Below are 14714 nucleotides of genomic sequence, written 5' to 3'. Positions count from 1 at the left end.
CTTTAGTTAGCCTCTCTGCTAATGGGTGGGTTTGTGTTCCTGTCTTGCTAGTTGTTTGGCATAGCGTGTCCAGCACTGTAGCTTGCTGGTCGTTGAGTGGAGCTGGGTCTTAGCTTTGAGATGGAAGTCTCTCACAGAGCTTTCACCATTTGTTATCACATTGGGCTGGGAGGTCTCTCATGGACCAATGACCTGAACTGAGTTCTCTCACCTCAGAGGATTAGACCTGACACCAGGCCAGAGCACTAAGAGCCTGTCAGTCAGCCACATGGCTCAGAAGAAAAGGGAGAAAAAGAAAGAAGGAAAGAAAGAAAGAAAGAAAGAAAGAAAGAAAGAAAGAAAGAAAGAAAGAAAGAAAGAAAGAAAGAAAGAAAGAAAGAAGGAAGGAAGATAAATAAAATAAAATAATTAAAATAGAAAAAATTATTAAAAATAAAAAGTAATGAAAAAAAAGAGATAATGAAAGAAGAAAGCAACCAAACCAGAAACAAATCCACCTAGGATAACAAGCAGTAAAAACTATACTAAAAGAAAACATAAGAAAACAAAAAAATGGACAGTCAGAACCTTAGGACAAATGGCAAAAGCAAAGCTATATAGAAAAAATCACACAAAGAAGCATGCACATACACACTCACAAAACGAGAAAAAGGAAAATATATATATATATATAAAATTTAAAAAGAGAGCATCAAATCAATAAACAAATCTATCAATGATAATAAGTCTTAAATACTAAACTAAGATAAACATAAAATCAGAACCAAATAAGATGCAGGAAGCAAACCCCAAGTCTACAGTTGCTCCCAAAGTCCACACCTCAATTTTGGGATGATTTATTGTCTATTCAGGTATTCCACAGACACAGGGTACATCAAGTTGATTGTGGAGATTTAATCTGCTGCTTCTGATACTGATGGGAGAAATTTCCCTTTCTCTTCTTTGTTCTCACAGCTCCTGTGGTTCAGCTTTGGATTTGGCCCTGCCTCTGTGCAGAGGTCCCCTGAGGGCGTCTGTTCCACACCCAGACAGGACAGAGTTAAACGAGAGGCTTATTAGGGGGCTCTGGCTCACTCAGGCCTGGGGGAGGGACAGGTATGCAATGCGGGGCGAGCCTGCGGCAGAGGCCGTCATGAGGTTGCAATAGCCTGAGGCATGTCGTGTGATCTTCCGAGAAAGTTGTCCCTGGATCAGAGGACCCTGGTAGTGGTGGGCTGCACAGGCTCCCGGGAGGGCAGGTGTTGATAGTGACCTGTGCTTGCACACAGGCTTCTTCATGGCTGCAGCAGAAGCCTTAGTATTTCATGCCCATCTCTGGTGTCCGCACTGATAGCTGGGGCTCGCACCCATCTCTGGAGCTTGTTTAGGCTGTGCTATGAATCCCCTCTCCTCGTTCAACTCGAAACAATGGTCTCTTGCCTCTCCAGCAGGTTCAAACTTTTTCCCGGATTCCCTCCCTGCTAGCTGTGGCTCACTAACCCCCTTCAGGCTATGTTCTTGCAGCCAACCCCAGTCATCTCCCTGGGATCTGAACTCCAAAGCCTGAGCCTCAGCACCTAGCCGCTGCCTGCCCCAGTGGGTGAGCAGACAAACCTCTCAGGCTGGTGAGTACTGGTCGGCACCAATCCTCTGTGTGGGAATCTCTCCACTTTGCCCTCCACACCCCTGTTGCTGTGCTCTCCTCCATGGCTCCAAAGCTTCCCCCCCACCCGACCACCCCCTGTCTCTGTCAGTGAAGGGGTTTCCTTCTGTGTGGAAACTTTTCCTCCTTCACAGCTCCCTCAGAGGTGTAGGTCCCATCCCTATTCTTTTTTCTCAGTTTTTCCTTTTTTCTTTTGCCCTATCCAGGTACGTGGGGAGTTTCTTGCCTTTTAGGAAGTCTGAGGTCTTCTGTCAGTGTTCAGTAAGTGTTCTGTAGGAGTTGTTCCACATGTAGATGTAGTTTTGTTGTATTTGTGGGGAGGAAGGTGATCTCCACGTCTTACTCCTCTGCCATCTTGAAGACACCCCCAATGTTAACATTTCTAATACATGAACTTAATTCCATCAAGACTGTCTTCTGAAGCCATAAACCACTTTCAATACTGAATTACTAACACTGCGGCTTATTGGAGCAATATGAATTTTAATTTATGATATGTGTGTGCAATTATGTTGCTCAATAAATCTTTGATGATTTTAAAATTCACATTTAGATTAGAATGAAAGAATCACATAACAGAATAAAGACATTTTGCTTTCTTCTTCTTCCCTGAAATCTACTAAAAACAGTAAGAATTACATAACATACAAATAGCTCATTGTACAAATTTATTCCATATATGATATCAATAAGATCAATAAAGTGTCCAAGGATAAACCAAATAAGAAAGGTCTAAGACTTCTATGGCAAAAACTATGCATCTTTAATGTCAGAAAATCAAAGAAGACTGAATGAATGGTAAGATAAACCCCAACAATGTATAAGAGAATTCAAAATTTTATTAATGGGAATTCTTGATTAATTAATCTATTACCTCAATGTCATTCCAATCTAAATCCAGGAGTTTATATATATATATATATGACTCAAAATTATATTTGAAAGTAAATTTGAAACAAATTAAAAATAAAAATATAAATGTATATCATATTTCAAACAGGTTATAAACATAGAAATTAAAATATGATAGTTAAGAATAGACATTAATAAAATGAGAAACATAGAGCATAGACTTTGATATATGGGTAAGTGGAAATTTGGTATATAATAAAGGTGTTGTTTCCAATCAAATATAAAAGACTGAACAATGAATAATGTTGAATTAATAGGATATTTATTTAAGAAAATAAATAATAATCTCAAACTTTACCTCAGTTTTCTCACAGTAATGAATTCTAAATGTTTTAAAAATGAACTTTAAAAATAAAAATGAATATTAAAACAAAACAAAACTACAAATTTTTAGAAGATATAGAGTAGAATATATGCATAATCTTGGGGTGAGGACTGCCTTTTTAGGTATCCCCAACCCCCTCAAAAAGAGAAAAACACATAACAGAAAATATTGATGAAATTGAGGGCATCAACACAAACCTGATTGATAAATAAATAAATACGAAGCAATAGAAGAGAAGTAGGAGCAACATTTTACTCTTGGCCTTGTTGCTGTTCCTCCCACTAAGTACACTGTAGTTAGGACAACTGTTCTTCTCAGACTCCAATTCTAGACGTTGTTCCCTCAGATATTTTCTGGGCTACCTTTTTTATTTCAATCTTTTCTCCATTCTAAGTTTGCTTCCAGCAGGTGGTCTCTGAGTGCCCTATCTAAAATATCATCATCTCTGTATTTTTTTATTTATCCCTGACCCAGTTATTTTCTTCTGACTGGAACTGAAGTCTACTTGTATTATTACATAATTTTTCATGTCTTCAGACCTTCCATATTCAAATTCAGGGTTCACTAAAGCATGGATATTATGTTGTTCTCCACCATATCACAGGATCCTAGAATTCCTGGCACACAGTAGGCACTTTGAATATTTATTGAATGAATAAAAAGAGAAATGATTTAAAAATAATGACAGATGAGAATATCTAACAAAAATCACATGGGCAATTTTGTGCTTAATAAATATTCCCTTTCATTTTCTTTTTTTCCATCCAGAAAGTTTCAGTCTAGTAGGTGAGTAAGACAAATACACAAATAACCAAAAATTATATTCCTTCATTGTATCAAGTTATATTTACTTCAACTTTATAATTTCTATGTAATATGATATTGCAATAACTAATATTATAAAAAGGTGTTCAGTGCACTGCTTTGTATTCCTTGGTCATAAGAAAAAAGAAATAAAATAAGTTTAACTGAGAATAAAAGCCAGAATACCTGAACTTCTTCTAACTTAGTAATTTACATAAGATTTCTCTCTTTTCTTTCTTTCTCTCTTTTACTTTCTTTCTTTTTCTTTCTTTCTTTCTTTCTTTCTTTCTTTCTTTCTTTCTTTCTTTCTTTCTTTCTTTCTTTCTTTCTTTCTTTCTTTTTTTCTAACTTTGAGTTTATTGTGCATCTCAAAAGAACAGTATGGGAACTGTGGGAATGAGAAAGAAGCTCTATTCTTAAATTCTATGTGCCATTAGCAGGTACCATACTACCACACATGTTCTAGGCAAGAATCTTAAAAGGATAACTATTCACAAATGAATCTTTATTTTTCTTACTAATTAATAAACCCCATGCTGTGAATACATGGTGATAATGTACTACTAAGAAAAATCAATAAATTTACATTGGGGGACAAAGTAATTGGTGTTGCAGAATAGAAAATGATGTATTGTGCATTGATCCTTCAGCAATCTTTTAACTAAAAAGAAGAGAACAGAAATCTAATTACTTTAGCAGGTACCTGAAAATGATAAGATTAATACAAGCTAATTATATTTTCCTGAATAATGACTTAACTTTGATGAAAGTAAGTTGAGGAAAGGCATACTGTGATTCAGGCAAAGAAATGTTAGATTTCACTAATTATAGCATAATCTTGATTCATTTAACTGTCCTTAACCTATTTTAAAGAAGCCAAAATAAAAAGAGCAAACACTATTGAACAGAAATATATAGGACATTTCTGCATAGTATGCAAGATAAACTGAAATTCCGAAGATGTTTGTATATGTGAGTCTGAAATTAAAATGTATCAGGTAAAATGGCTAAAAAAAATTTACCTTTTTTTCCTAACAGCAATAGTTTAAAAGTAATTTTCTATATAAATGTTTACTTACTTCAGACAATGTTAGAGAAATAAAACTGCATAAGATGATCAAGTTTTGAAGATTCATTTATGTATATACTACTTCAGATTAAGTTTTTTTTTTTTTTCACACACACTGTATTTTATTTTTACAAGAGATAAATAGACTGACACCAAGCATTGTACATGGATGACCACAACAAAAGCAACAATGATTGCAATTACCAAACATGAAACACACTCATACTATGTCATAATATTGACATTCAGTCCAGTAATCCTCCACTGCAACAGCTCCTTTACTTTGCAGTGAAAATTGATTTGTATATTCTTTGCCTCTGAGTTCTTGTGGGATTTTTTTCTTTTTTTAAATTCAACCAGAAAGTCACAAAAATTATACTCATCCTCATCAGTTCACTCAGTCCCATGTAATTAATTTTTTTTTTTATCTTGATCTTTTGTTAGCACTTTTATGAGCTCATCAGTTTTTCATTAGAGTTCTGAAAATGCTTATTCATTCAGTTCAGCAGTACAGTCAGGTACCAGAAACCTGTACTTGTCAGAGTCTTTTCCATGAATTTCCTGAAGATGAAACCCTTTTATAGGAACATATTTACAAAAGCATCAGAGTACACCCAGAACTGTCTGTAAATGACAAAAGACTTAAAAATGACCACGGTTAAAGATTTGATGAAAGTTCATAATAATGCAGTTGACAAGAAAATTAGTTATTTCTGAGATATACATTTTAAAGTAATAACTAGGATTATGACTTATAACATTATACCAGAACATATAAGATTTTTAGAAATTTCATGTAATGTCTGAAACATTTATATTAACATATTTCCATACAAATAACCCAATGAAAGTTTAGTATTAGTTGTTTTGTTTGTTTGTTTATACTGCAGGTTCTTATTAGTCATCAATTTTATACACATCAGTGTATACATGTCAATCCCAATCGCCCAATTCAGCACACCACTATCCCCACCCCACCGCAGTTTTCCCCCCTTGGTGTCCATATGTCTGTTCTCTACATCTGTGTCTCAACTTCTGCCCTGCAAACCGGCTCATCTGTACCATTTTTCTAGGTTCCACATACATGCGTTAATATACAATATTTGTTTTTCTCTTTCTGACTTACTTCACTCTGTATGACAGTCTCTAGATTCATCCACGTCTCAACAAATGACTCAATTTCGTTCCTTTTTATGGCTGAGTAATATTCCATTGTATATATGTACCACAACTTCTTTATCCATTCGTCTGTTGTTGGGCATTTAGGTTGCTTCCATGACCTGGCTATTGTAAATAGTGCTGCAATGAACATTCGGGTGCATGTGTCTTTTTGAATTACAGTTTTCTCTGGGTATATGCCCAGTAGTGGGATTGCTGGTTCATATGGTAATTCTATTTTTAGTTTTTAAAGGAACCTCCATATTGTTCTCCATAGTGGCTGTATCAATTTACATTCCCACCAACAGTGCAAGAGGGTTCCCTTTTCTCCACACCCTCTCCAGCATTTGTTGTTTGTAGATTTTCTGATGATGCCCATTCTAATTGGTGTGAGGTGATACCTCATTGTAGTTTTGATTTGCATTTCTCTAATAATTAGTGATGTTGAGCAGCTTTTCATGTGCTTCTTGGCCGTCTGTATGTCTTCTTTGGAGAAATGTCTATTTAGGTCTTCTGCCCATTTTTGGATTGGGGTGTTTGTTTCTTTAATATTGAGCTGAATGAGCTGTTTATATATTTTGGAGATTAATCCTTTGTCCGTTGATTCGTTTGCAAATATTTTCTCCCATTCTGAGGGTTGTCTTTTCGTCTTGTTTATGGTTTCCTTTGCTGTGCAAAAGCTTTGAAGTTTCATTAGGTCCCATTTGTTTATTTTTGTTTTTATTTCCATTACTCTAGGAGGTGGATCAAAAAAGATCTTGCTGTGATTTATGTCAAAGAGTGTTCTTCCTATGTTTTCCTCTAAGAGTTTTATAGTGTCCAGTCTTACATTTAGGTCTGTAATCCATTTTGAGTTTATTTTTGTGTATGGTGTTAGGGAGTATTCTAATTTCATTCTTTTACATGTAGCTGTCCAGTTTTCCCAGCACCACTTATTGAAGAGACTGTCTTTTCTCCATCGTATCTCTTTGCCTCCTTTGTCATAGATTAGTTGACCATAGGTGCGTGGGTTTATCTCTGGGCTTTCTATCTTGTTCCATTGATCTATGTTTCTGTTTTTGTGCCAGTACCATATTGTCTTGATTACTGTAGCTTTGTAGTATAGTCTGTAGTATAGTTTTATAGACATATCACCAAATCTGGAAATATTTAGTTATATTAATGCTTTTTAATTTGCATTTTCTCTCATATGAATATTTTTAAATGAATACTGAAAGCTGCATAGCTATAGAATTTGACCCATGTTTGTTCATTTAAAAGCCTTTGTTTTTCCATTATTACTTAACTATCCTTTTTTTTCTCCCATCAAAATTCAATATGTGAAAAGTTCAACTTAAATCCATCTCTATTCCTCCCATCTATAACATTCAGTAATACAAATACTACTACTAATAATAATGTCACCTAATTTTCAGGCTCTTTAAGTGGATTAGAGTCAGTATGAATATTCACCTGGCATACAGAAGGTGCTTATAAATTGTACTGGTTGGTGTAATTAGTAGAATTATTAAGTTACATACCTCCTCCAGTTCTTGAGAATGGTCAGTATACTTCTCACAGTCAGAGAATGTGCAGGGAATTTGGAAGACTTCCTGCCTCATTCATCAGGGATCTCTCTTGAAGCTTTTCACAACTCCTAACTTCTTTAAATCTGAGAGAACACCTGCATGGATCCCAGAAAAGGTAATGGGGTTAAGGGCAATATACAAGGCCTCTCCTCGTGTATAGTTGGGGAGAAACTCAGATCAACTTAAAGCAGTGGTAAAAACAAAGTCCTTTATAAATTTCCATAACACAACAAAGGAATGTTGTGGAAAAAAAATCAGAGAAAAGTTAAAATTAAAGGAAATAGTAAGATGAAGAAATCCAAACTAGACTAAATCACAGAAACAAAACAAAACAACAACAAAAGCCTCAGAGGAAATAACCAGATTAAATAAATACTGAAGAATAGGATTAAATTCTGTATAAAAGGCACATATTTTTAATGCAAACTACATAATGCAGAAGACCATGGATGCACAGTTCACACTTGAGAAATATTTATAGAATTAAAATAGCCTAAGAAAAAAGACAAAGATATAAAAATTATGAGGAAAGAATAGATCTCGATTACAGAAAATAAAAGCCTATCTGGGTAAAATAATATTTCTGATAAAAAAAAGTAAGAATAAATAGACAAAGAGCAAATCTATAACAAAAGAAAATATTCCTGAGCTTAAAAGTGTCCCAAGTATTCAGGAAAATGGAACTATTTAACATTGGCAAAATCAATGAAAGTGATTCACATCTAGAAACTACTAAGCCTGTATGGGATTCTAAGATCAGAGGGGAAAAGATCTGCAAAAGGCCTAATAAAAAACATATAAAATAACCCAAATTCAAGCCAACTTTATATTTCTATGAAAACTCAATTTTAAAAAATAAATAACAAAAATAAGTTTTATAATCCAATAGTCTTACTAAATAGCTTCAGATATTCTAAGGTTCATAAAATATAGTGATATAAACCTTACTGCCATTTGAGTTATTTTTTTCTGCTCTCTGTAACCAAGGTTTACCAGCTTTAAATTTCTGGAAATTTTGTTAATTTTTACTATTCATGTGGTATCACATTTAGATCTTTAGTACTACTATAATATTTATGTAATCAAAATAAAATGTTCTCAGCTAAAATAAATCATATGAGTTTATTATACATTAATTTAAGTTATGAAATTTTTAAAAAGCTTGTGCAATGGTTTAAATTTGCAACTCAGCAAGACAAGTTGAACTTCATTTTCACTACAGTATAATTTTTTTAAGACAGTTAAATGATATAAGCTTTCATATCTACTACATGGTGTGAATTTAAGGAAGGTATCTAGGGGGATATTATATACATACTGAAATTGTGAGTTCTTACCAGGATAATCTGCTAGGAGTTCAACTTGCATAAGGATAAAATTAATCTCTTGGCAAAAAAGGAGGAGTTTGTCACTGATGAGTGAAGCCTGGGACACTGGTATTATTTCTCCCAAACAAGAGGTGAAGTGAAGGTAGCCCTCAATTTTGTATAGGGAAGCCTGCTCTGTTCATAACATTCAACAATCACTGGTTGAGTACTTGGATATAGTAGAGGTGCTGGATATGCCAAGATAAAGAGCATCATTTCTTGCTCTCTGGGAGTTTACAGTCCAGTAGTGATGAAAGACAATAGACAGAAAATTAAAATGCTGGGTAGAGAGTGTGTGTTACAGCAGAGTTATTCACAGATTATCATGAGAGCCAATAGATGTGGTCCCCACCTAAGGAGTGAGAGTCTCTGAGGGTGACAGATCATGGAAGCTGGCTTACCTCCCTCTGGCTGTGAACTCTATGCTGTCAATTTTTGTATGTTATGGTATATGAACTGGGTCACATGATCCAAATTTGGAGCAGAGAGAGTGCATATATATATATATATATATATATATACTAGACCCTGATGGTCTAGTGGTTAAGATTCCATGCTTCCAATGCAGGGGGCATGGGTTCTATCCCTGGTTGGGGAAGTTCCGCATGCCACACGCCATGGCCAAAAAAAAAAAAACAAAACACTACGTGATTGAGGTATGATTGACACTCAAAAACTGTACAAATTTAATGTATGCAATGAGTTTGGAGATAAGTACATACCCATGAAATCATCATCATAATCTATGCCATAAACATATCCATCATGTCCTATTTATTTACTCTATTATGATGATGATGATGATGACAATGATGATGATGATTATGACTATTATTGTTTGCTGTGGGTAGAAGCTATATTTGGGGTCTACACACTAACTGGCACAATGAATTTCTATATGATACATTTTATTTTTCTCCTCATTTCCCCTTGGTAGTAATTTTAAAACTATATGTTCCCTGGAAGTTATGTGTAATATTTTAAGTACATTTTGTAATAAGACAGGGAACAAATAGTACTCTAATAGTTACTATTATTGCTAAAGTGCCTAACCATATTATCTTACAGCAAGACTAAAAATTTTACATCTGTACTAGAACAATATCTGAATATGAACAGTTCTGAGACTTTAGAACCAAAATTTAAAAGAAGATAAGCAATCTTAGACAAAGACTAAAAATATATATAAATAGAGGAGATCAATTAAGATGAAGGAGAAAAACACAGAACTTACTTCCTCCCATGAAAACATCAAAATTACATCTACATGTGGAACAGTCCAAACTGAAAACTAACTGGAAACTGGTAGAAAGACTCCTGTACAACCAAGGCTGTAAGAATGATTGACACACATAATCAGGTAGGAAGAGAAGACAAGTGACAAGTTCAGGACCTGTGCTTCTGGGAGGGGACTCAGAGGAAAAGGGAGATTACATGGGCAGAGACTGTCCCTGGGGAGGGAGTTTGGACCACAGATAGGGCACCCCAGCACTGGGGTCCTACACAGGAAAGAGAAGCCCCCTCGGCTGGTTGGAGGACTGCTGAGACTAACAGGAAGGCTGTTGGACTCCACTTGTGAGGAGCGTGTGTGTGCTGGCCTGCCCCTAGGCAGGGTGGAGAGAGCAGATTGAAGACTATGCTAGTGGTTGCAGGTTTCTCCCAACTGCCTCAGCATGTGCACCAGCCCAAGCCAACTGAATGCTCCAGGCCCACTTGCTCCACATCACAGCATGACACTGGATATAGGACTACCATGACCAGGGAGAAAACTCAGCTGTGGAACACAGAGGTGACCTGGTGCCAGAGTGGCACCCGGGTGGGGTGGTGAAGGCCACTGTTGGCATTTATTCAAGCAGTGCATCAGAAGCACCCCAGAACTCTCACGGCAGTCAGTCAACCCACAGTCAACAGCTCACCCCACAATACATGCCAAGAGTCTATGCATGTCTTGCCTGCCTTGAGATGCAGATCCACAATCGGGGAGGGACAGCAGAGGCTGTGGGGAGTGATTGGCTGTGAGAGACAAAGGGGACTTGGACCCAAAGCTGTATCTGAACAGGGTAAGGGAAACAATTTCTGGTGCCTGCACAGGCAGTGTATCAGAGGCAGCTTGGACATCTGTCTGTGGCTGACATGAGCTGAGAGGCCACACATGCCCCCTTGCTTCAGCAGACTCCACCTCTGGGGCAAGGGTCCTGGTGTTGGGAGAGGGAAAGCACACACTTGAAGGGAACAGGAGCCAGCTTGAGGCTAAATCTCAGGGCTTCTGCTCCAGCAACTCGGGATCAGACACCGCCCCTGATAGGGCAGCAATGGCCACCGAGCAGAGAGGAAGCCCTGCTTCATGCCAGCTCCAGCTCTAGCCACTCCACACCCAGTCCCACCTCATACCAAGGTGATAGCTGCCAGTACACCCTGATAAAAGACATGACTTGAATTCATGTCAAATCCAATTCTCCCATCAAAGGCATTGGGCACACGCAATCTGTATAGGGATACTCCCACATAAGGACAGCCCTTCAAGACTGCAATAGGTAACTGTTTTACCTAAATTCATAGAGGAAAGAAAGTTAAGTAAAATGAAAAGGCAGAGGAATTAGTCTCAATTGAAAGGCAAGAGAAAACCCCTGAAAAAATAATGAAACAGAAATAGCAATTGACCAGATAAACAATTCAAAGAATTAGTAATAAGAATATTAACTGAATTAGGGAAAAGAATAGATGAACATAGTGAGAATTTTAACAAGAAACTAGAAAATATAAAGACTCAATCAGAAATGAAGAAAGTGATCTAGAAGCTAGAATACTGAAAATTACCCAATCAAAACAGCAAAAAGAAAAACAGATTTTAAAAAATGAGAACAGTTTAAAAGATCTCTGGGAAAACATTAAGTGTGCAAATATTTGCATTATAGGATTCCCAGAAGGAGAGGAAAGAGAGAAAGGGATTTAAAATGTATTTGAAAATGTGTTTGAGAAAATTATGGCTGAAAGCTTCACGAACCTGAAGAAGGAAACAGATATCCAGGTACAGGAAGCACAGAGAGGCCAAACAGACCCACATCAAGGCGTATCATAATTAAAATGGCAAATGTTGAAGATAGAGAGAGTTCTAAAGGCAGCAAAAGAAAAGCAAAGAGTCATATACAAGGGAATCCAATAAGGCTATCATCTGTTTTTCTGCAGAAATTTTGCAAGCCAGAAGGGAGTGGCGTGACATATTCAAAGTAGTGAAAGGGAAAACATGCAAACTAGGATACTCTACCCAGCAAGATTAGCAGTTAGAATTGAAGAAGAGATAAAGAACTTCTCAGACAAGCAAAAAATTAAACAGTTCATTAATAACCTACCCCCAAAAAGTATTAGAGGGTCTTCTCTAACTGGAAAAAAGTAATCTATAGGAAAGGGAACATCTCAGTAGGAAAAACAAATATATAGTAAGGTCTGAGGATCAAGCACTTAAATAAGCTAGTAAGAAGGATTAAAAGTTAAAAAATTGTAAAGGTAACTATAACTACAAAACAATTAAGGGATAAACATAAAGATGTAAAATATGACATCTAAAGCACAAAATGTGGGGGAGGGGAGTAAAAATGTCTATCTTTTGGAATGTGTTTGAACTTAAAATGTGTTTGAATGACCACCAGTTTTCAAAAAAAAGTAGATATATTTATAGGTCAACATATATGAGCCCCATGGTAACCACAAGTAAAAAATCTACAACAGACACACAAAAGCTAAAAAGAAAGGAACAAAAAGCAAACTACTAAAGAAAATTATCAAATCACAAGGAAAGAAGCAAAAAGAAGAAAAATAGAGAAGAACTACAAAAACAGCTGGCAACAAGGAATAAAATGGCAATAAGTACATACCTATCAATGATTACTTTAAAAGTTAATGGACTAAATTCTCTAATCAAAAGACGTAGGGTGGCTGACTGGAGTCAATTAAAAAAAAAAAAGACAACACCCGTCTATATGCTGCATACAAGAGATTCACTTCAGAGCTAAAGACACAAACAGCCTAAAAGTAAGGGGGTAGAAATATATTTTATGTAAACAGAACTGACAAGAGAGCAATACTTAGACAAAATAGACTTTAAAATAATGGCTATAACAAAAGGCAAAGAAGAGCATTATATAATGATAAAGGGATCAATAAAGAAGAGGATATTGCACTCATTAACATATATGCACCCAATAGAGTAGCACCTAAATATATAAAACAAATATAACAGGCATAGAGGGAAAAAATGACAATAATAAAATAATAATACAGTACTTTAACAAACCACTTATCAATGAACAGATCATCCAGACAGAAAATCAATAAGGCAACAGTGAATTTAAGGACACAATAGATCAGTTATACTTAAAAGATATCTAGAGGATATTACATCCAAAAGCAGCAAAATACAAATTGTTTTCAAGTGCACATGGAATGTTCTCTAGGATGGATCACATGCTAGGCCACAACAGAGATCTCAACAAATTTAAGAGGGTAGAGATTATATCAAGCATTTTTTTCTGACTGCAACGGTATGAAACTAGAAATCAATTACAGAAAGAAAAATGAGAAAAGAACAAACATGTGGAGACTAAATATCCTGCTGCTAAAATAAAAATGGGTGAATTAAGAAATCAAAGAGGAAATCAGAAAATAAATCGAGAGAAATGAAAATGGAAATAAATTCTCCAAAATCTATAGGATGCAGCAAAAGCAGTTCTAAGAGGGAAGTTTATAGCAATACAGGCCTTCCTCAAGAAACAAGAAAAATTTCAAGCAACTTAAGCTACCATCTGAAAGAATTAGAAAAAGAAGAACAAACAAAGCCCAAAGTCAGCAGAAAGAAGGAAATACTAAAGACCCAAGAGGAAATAAATAAAACAGAGACCAAAAAAAAAACCCAACAATAATTGAAAAGATCAGTGAAACTAAGGGCTGAGAGCTGTTTTTTTGAAAAGATAAACAAAATTGATAAAACTTTAGCTTGGCTCACCAAGAAGAAAAGAGAAAGGACCCAAATAAACAAAATAGGAAATGAGAGAGGAGAAATAACAACTGATATCACAGAGATAAAAAAAATCATAAGAGGGTACTATAATAGTTACATGCCAAAAAATTGGACAACCAAGAAGAAATGCACAAATTTCTAGAAGCATCCAACCTGCCAAGACTGAATAAGAAGAAACAGACAATTTGAAGAGACCAATCACTAGTAGTGAAATTCAATTTGCAATAAAAAATAACTCCTAGCAAACAAAAGTCCAAGACTGGACAGCTTCACCGAGAAGTTCTACCAAACATATAGAGAAGAACTAACACCTATACTTTTCAAACTATTCCAAAAAATTGAAGAGGATGGAACATCCCCAAATACATTCTACAAGGCCACCATTGCCCTGTTACCAAAACTAGAGAAAAAAATGAAAATTACAGACCAATAACTCTAATAAATTTAGATGCAAAATTCCTCAACAAAATATTAGCAAACCAAATCCAACAATATATAAAAAGGATCATATGATATTATCAAGTGGTATTTATTCCAGGGATGCAAGAATTGTTCAATATTTGCAAATTAATCAGTGTGATATACTACATTAATTAAAGAGGGATAAAAATACCCTGATTATCTCAATAGACACAGAAAAAGCACTTGACAAAATTCAATATCCATTCATGATAAAAACTCTTATCAAAGTGGGTATACAGGGAAAATACCTCAAAATAATAAAGTTCATTTATGACAAACCCACAACTAACATACTCAATGGTGAAAAGTTGAAAACCTTTCCTCTAAATTCAGGAACAAGACAAGGATGCCCACTTTCAACAATTCTGTTTAACATAGTAGTGGAAGCCCTAG

Source organism: Eubalaena glacialis, chromosome 16 (genome assembly GCF_028564815.1).
Source record: "Eubalaena glacialis isolate mEubGla1 chromosome 16, mEubGla1.1.hap2.+ XY, whole genome shotgun sequence".
In the NCBI taxonomy this organism is placed as follows: Eukaryota; Metazoa; Chordata; class Mammalia; order Artiodactyla; family Balaenidae; genus Eubalaena; species Eubalaena glacialis.
The sequence above is the reverse complement of the archived record's forward strand: the minus strand, read 5'-3'. Positions refer to the sequence as shown.